General features: G+C 52.4%; 1 pseudogene; it reads right to left on the reverse strand.

Moving 5' to 3' along the window:
* Positions 1-433: 433 nt before the first annotated feature.
* LOC139047481 (uncharacterized) lies at positions 434-2,437 on the reverse strand (annotated as a pseudogene).
* Between the last annotated feature and the right edge of the window lie 3,500 nt (positions 2,438-5,937).

Genomic DNA, 5,937 nt, shown 5'->3' on the forward strand with positions numbered 1-5,937 from the left:
ATAGGCGGGGGAATAGAAGGTCTTCTACGGTGCTGGCTAGAAGGCCGAGGCGGCGGTATGTGGCTGTCGTCTCCTGTCGTTCAGAGGCTAGTCCTGGACAGTGGCACAGGATGTGCTCCAGGGTTTCAGGGGAGCCGCATCTCCTACAGGCAGGTGATGCGATTCTCCCTACGCTGAATTTCCCGCCGGCAGGCCAAACGCTGTCTGTCCTGAGGCGCGGGAGGAGTACCTGTTCTTGTCTCGTGAGTCCCTTATTCTCGGGGAGGGGCTGGGGTGGCTTGCCGCTAGCCACCCGAGTGAATGAATGAATGAAACCACGTTTATTCCACATTAAAATGCGCCGAAGACGCTGCAGTGGAAAGGGGAGGGGTGTTATTACAAAAGGGGAAGGGTAAGGCTGTCTCCGTTTTATTAACGAACGTCCTGGAGGCAGCTAAGCGGGGGCCGCATGACGCTTGTGGCTGTCGCGGAGCCGATCGCCGACGGGTGGTGCCACCGGGTCCTGGAGGAACAACAGCAGTGCTCGCCAGAGCTCGATGGCATGGTCCGGAGACGTGGTATCCGGGCAATAAGCCGAAGTCCGGAGAGAAGAAGGCCAGGCTCCCCGCTGTATGGTGGCCAGGGTACGAAGCCTTGGTGGGATGTAGAGGGGGCACTCCCAACAAAGCTGGTTGAGATCAGCACGACATGTGCACATGGAACAGAACTCACTTACGGGTGGTGGTGTGCCATCCCTGTGGAAACTGTTCAACAAGTGAGGAGTAAGGAGGGTACCTGTCTGAATTCTCCGAAGCAAGACTGACTCGCCGTGTGCATACCTTCGTTGGAAGCGACGGTATAGAGAGTGGATTGCCCGCTGCTGTGAGGTGGGCGGCACGTCGCTGTTTGATCGCATGCTTGTCTGTCATCGGGTCTGCTACCTCAGGTGTGGCAGCTAGGAGAGGATAAGGAGTATTGGAGGCTCTGGCTAGAGCGGTAGAGAGATGAGCGTGCGCCAGTCTATGAGCCTTCTCGTTTCCGGGGATACCGCAGTGCGCAGGGACCCAGTGGATGGTAACATCGTGACCGCATTCGCGGAGCAGGCGTGCCTGGTGCCGGATCTTCTGCAGTACGGGATCTGTGTAAATAGCATTAGCACATGTCCGATGGGCAGCCTGGGAGTCTGTGTACACATGATGGTGAACAGGGTCAGTTTGAGACGAAGTTGCGAGGGCCCACTCCAAGTAATCTAGGATGGCCATTAGCTCAACGCGGGTGCTGGACATTGCTTTGCGCCTGTCCTGTCTTCGTTGCTGATATATGATGGCGGAGGTTCTGATTTTCATTTGTCTGGTCGTACCACGCAGTGGCATAACAGGTGTTACTAGCGTCGTCTGCAGGCAGTGCAGCGTCCGTGTATACGATGCGTTCAGTCAAGGGGAGTGGACTCGTAGCATTAGCATGCCTCTTGACATATGCAAGGCGCCGCATTCGCTGAGTTGGGTCCATATTGAGAGGAAGTGGCCTGCCATCGGTGAGAGCCATGATTTCCCACGGCGGCGTGTTGTTGGGCAAAATGGGCATTTTGTGGACGTCATACCCGAAGAGCATGAGTGTGTGTCGCCCGGCATTTGTGGCGCGAAGTCTCGTCTCTTGTGTATAGATGTGCATGTCTGCGAGCTCGGACAGGTTGTTGAGTTTGCTACAACTTTTAAGCGCTTCGAAGCTTGTGTACCATGGGAGTCCAGTTACAATGCGTAACCGGTCGAGCGCGTGCATCTGTGTGCGGTTGACTGGATGATACGGCAGCCCGTACATGATACGGGAGACAAGAAAAGCTTGAGCGAACTGCCGCATTTCACGTTCGTTTACTCCACGGGTGCTGGTAGAGATTCTGCGTAAAGCGTGCAGGATTTGTTTGCTGGTCTTCGTAACGCGTTGGAACCAAGTGTTCGCTGTGCAGTTCTCGTCTAGGTGCATACCGAGTATTCGGATAGTAGATTTCCGTGTGATGGGTTGCTCACCGATGTACAGTTTATAATACTGCTTTTCTTCCTGCTTTCCAAAGGTAGACCTGCCACCATGACTGACGACAAACTCTGTTTTGTCTGGGGGTGTGTAAACCCGTTTCCGTGGCGCAGGCGTGAATAATGTCGAGAGCTCGTTGTAAGACGTCCTGCTGCTCCCCGATGCACCCTTGATGCGTCCACATGGTGACGTCATCGGCGTACACCGCATGTTTCAGGCCCGGTACGTCGGCAAGGCGCTTAGATAGCTGGTGCATAGCTGTATTAAGCAGGGTCGGGGAAATAACCGAGCCCTGGGGGACGCCTACGTGGTTGGTTCGTATAGCACTGGCGTCGTGACCAACTTCGACTTGGTAGCTTCGCTCTTCAAGGAAACCCGCTATGAAGTTGTACATCTTCCCTCTGATGCCAAGGGCACGTGCTTTGATCATGATAGTAATATGTGGGACGGCATCCAATGCCTTGCATATATCCACTGCGACAACGGCTCGTGGGTGCACAGAATTAGAGTCGAGGACGTCCTGTGTGAGGCGGGCTAGCACATCCTGTGTTGATAGCCCACGGCTAAATCCATACAGTGTAGGAGTCAAAAGGTCGCGATCTTCAAGGTACCACATTAAGCGTGTGTTGACCATGCTCTCCATTACTATACAGACACACAAAGTAAAAGAGATCGGACGGAGGTTGGATAAGGTATGTGGTGGTACCAGGCTTAGGAATGGGCTTGACCACCGAAAACTTCCAAGTGGAAGGCAGTATCCCGGTATCCCAGACTCGATTAAATTCTTCGAGAAGAGCGTGCTTATGCTCAAGGGGCAGATTGCGTAGATGAGCCACGCCCACGTCATCGACCGCTGGAGCACTACGTACGTTAGCACGCTGCAAGGCGTGCTCCAGCTCGATCATGGTGAAGGGGCTGTTAAGTGGTTCACTATCTTCAGAATGTATATCCTTCTGGTATGTGGTGTCTGTGGGGTGAGTCGTCTGGGGGAAAAACACTTCAGCGGCCTGTTCGGCAAGTTCCTGAGCGCTGATGCCTTCGCGGAGGGCCACACGAGCCGCGCCGTTGTTGGTCTTATTGCGCTGGCCGAGAAGAGAGCGCAGAATGGCCCAAACCTTGGACGTATGAGTCTGTCCATTGATGGATTAGCAAATTCCCATCCAGCGGTCTGACGCGAGCATAGTCGTATGTTCTTCGATCAAACGCTGTATTTTGCGCAACCGTGCTTTTTGGTGAGAAGTGCGACCAGACCGCCTGTACTGGGCGAGAATCCGATGCCTTCTATTCCATAAGGTGAGCAGATGTCTATCAGGCTCTGGGTGGCCAGAGGGAACCCGCAAGTGTTTGGTGGCTCTTCGCTTCGCTACGCATAGCTGTGATACCAGATGGTCAATGTTCTTGGCTGGAGACTGCTGCTGCAGTAACTCGCGGTATTTGTCCCAGTGTGTTATGTGGCTTAGCCGTGTAGTGGCGTGTGGCTTCATCTTCGGATTGGCATGGCCTGTGCGAAAGCGTATGAAAATCGGAAAGTGGTCGCTCCCCATGCAATCGTCCAGCACCTCCCATCGAAAAAGCTGCGGACGAGTACTCCAGGTAAGATCTGGTGATGTGTCTGCTTGGTGAACTGTCTGTCCCAGCCTCGTGTGTGCTTGAGGCATGTTGAGGAGTGTCAGCCCGTACTCCGAGGTATCTTGCATGATGCGCCAACCGCGCGGGCTGCATTTGTTGTATCCCCAGGCGATGTGCTGACCGTTGAAGTCCCCGCACAACAATATGGTGTCTTGCGGATAAATCTTCTTAAAGTGGGAGATGGAGCTGAGATCAACGAGTGCCCTAGTTGCCTTATTCCTTGTGTTCTCGGGAACCACGTAGACGCAAAAGATGAGCATTGTACGCTGTGATGAGACTTCTAACCGGCAACCGACAACGCTAAGAGTAGCGCTGCACCACGGTTGCGTGTCTAATTGCACGTGTGTAGTTTCCCGTCGCACGTACAATGCTGTCTTCGTGGGTTCAGCGACTTTTACAGGCGGGGCGTAGCCGTCATAGCCGATTATGCTCAGCACAGGGCTGTTGACTTTTTGAAGGGCAATGGCCAAGGGACCGGTGTTGTCTCGCTTGCTGGAGAACCGGGTGATCATGCCAGCCCTCTTGTTACGAAGAGAACGACAATTCCACTGCAGGACAGTTACCCATGGTGATGATTTTGAAAAGCTAGACATGGTGAGGCTGTGTTGTTTCAGCAGCAATGAAGCTTGGTGGTACCCAAGGCGTACGCATGGCTGGTGCTCCTGCGGGTGTCGGAGGGGTTGTGCCAAAAGGGAGAGTGCCGGAAACAGGCACGTACCCAGGGGGGGGCCCGGGGGGGCCCGGGCCCCCCCCCCCCCCGAAATCAAGTGGCATACCCCTCCCCCCCCCCCTCCCCACCCACGCCACCACTCCTCACACATTCCTAAAGCGCCGCCAGATTAATGTTGAGACTTGGCAGCTGTTCATCGGTCAGCCTTATGCTGCCTATTTCACTCCTTTTAGATGGCGGTAGTTATCGGCATCTCTTGTAATGTGAAGGACAGTTTTCTCATAGATTCCGCACCCGCGCGATTAACTCGAGATGCGTTCAGTTGTCACCATCTATTCCACCGTCACCCGCCGTGGTTGCTCAGTGGCTATGGTGTTGGGCTGCTGAGCACGAGGTCGCGGGATCGAATCCCGGCCACGGCGGCCGCATTTCGATGGGGGCGAAATGCGAAAACACCCGTGTGCTTAGATTTAGGCGCACGTTAAAGAACCCCAGGTGGTCAAAATTTCCGGAGTCCTCCACTACGGCGTGCCTCATAATCAGAAAGTGGTTTTGGCACGTAAAACCCCAAATATTATTATTATTATTATTCCACCGTCACGCGCATAGCTCTTGCTTTTGTTAGTTCAACCTTCTTTGTTTAGGCTGATCCTGGGACCAGGAGAGGGATGCGGCTGTTACTTAGCTGGTCTGTATACTCTCATGGAACGAGTTGCGGCCGGACAAAACGCCAATTGCGTTTAAGTTTTCCCTGTGCTTCATTATTTCCTTGAGTTACTCACGGCTCGCCGCGACGCTGGCAGATGCCCGGAACCCTATACACGTGATATGGGTTAGATAAGGTGGGAAATAAAATAATGTGAAAGAGCGTCCATCATGAAACCCTGCAATAATCCTTAAACCCATTAGCAAGATGACTGTCGCCCGTTAGCTCGTCTGTTTTTCCCTAATTGTATAGCGCTTTTCGTGCAAATTTGGCAACTGGAAACAAAAATCGCAAGGAGTTGAGAAATTAAGCGATCTACTAAGGGAGAGAGCCAACGCAATAACCAAAAATGTTGACTGTTGTTTATGAGACTATTTATGGATCAACATCTTTTTATTTAAAAAGGAAGTAGAGGAAACGCCGCCGGAAGTGGAGAATAATTACTTGCTTTGAATGACGCTTCTACAGTTATCGGTCGAACCGCCTCACGTAGCCACTTCTCTGCTGTGCTTATGTGAGTGTTTTTCTAACCTTTCTCGGTGAGCGCAGTACGTCTAGAATCGCAGAGTCCTGCCCTCTACGCGGTTGTATGGGAGTGGCGGCCGCACAGCGTTACGCAATTCGCAGAACTGTCAAAACTGATCAACAAGGCGAAAATAACCGCTATTCGAAACTATAACATGAGAAAGACTGAAGAAGCCGTAAAAAATGAACGCAGCCTGAAATCAGTAAAAAAGAAACCTGGAATAGGACAAACCATGATGTACGCACTAAAAGATAAGAAGGATAATATCATCAGCAATCTATAGATACCTAGATACCTATAGAGAAAGGGGTCAAACAGGGAGACACAATTTCTCCAAAGCTATTCACTGCGTGCTTAGAAGAATTCAAGCTATTAAACTGGGAAGGCTTAGGAGTAAAT

This window comes from Dermacentor albipictus, chromosome 1, assembly GCF_038994185.2.
Source record: "Dermacentor albipictus isolate Rhodes 1998 colony chromosome 1, USDA_Dalb.pri_finalv2, whole genome shotgun sequence".
Classification (NCBI taxonomy): domain Eukaryota; kingdom Metazoa; phylum Arthropoda; class Arachnida; order Ixodida; family Ixodidae; genus Dermacentor; species Dermacentor albipictus.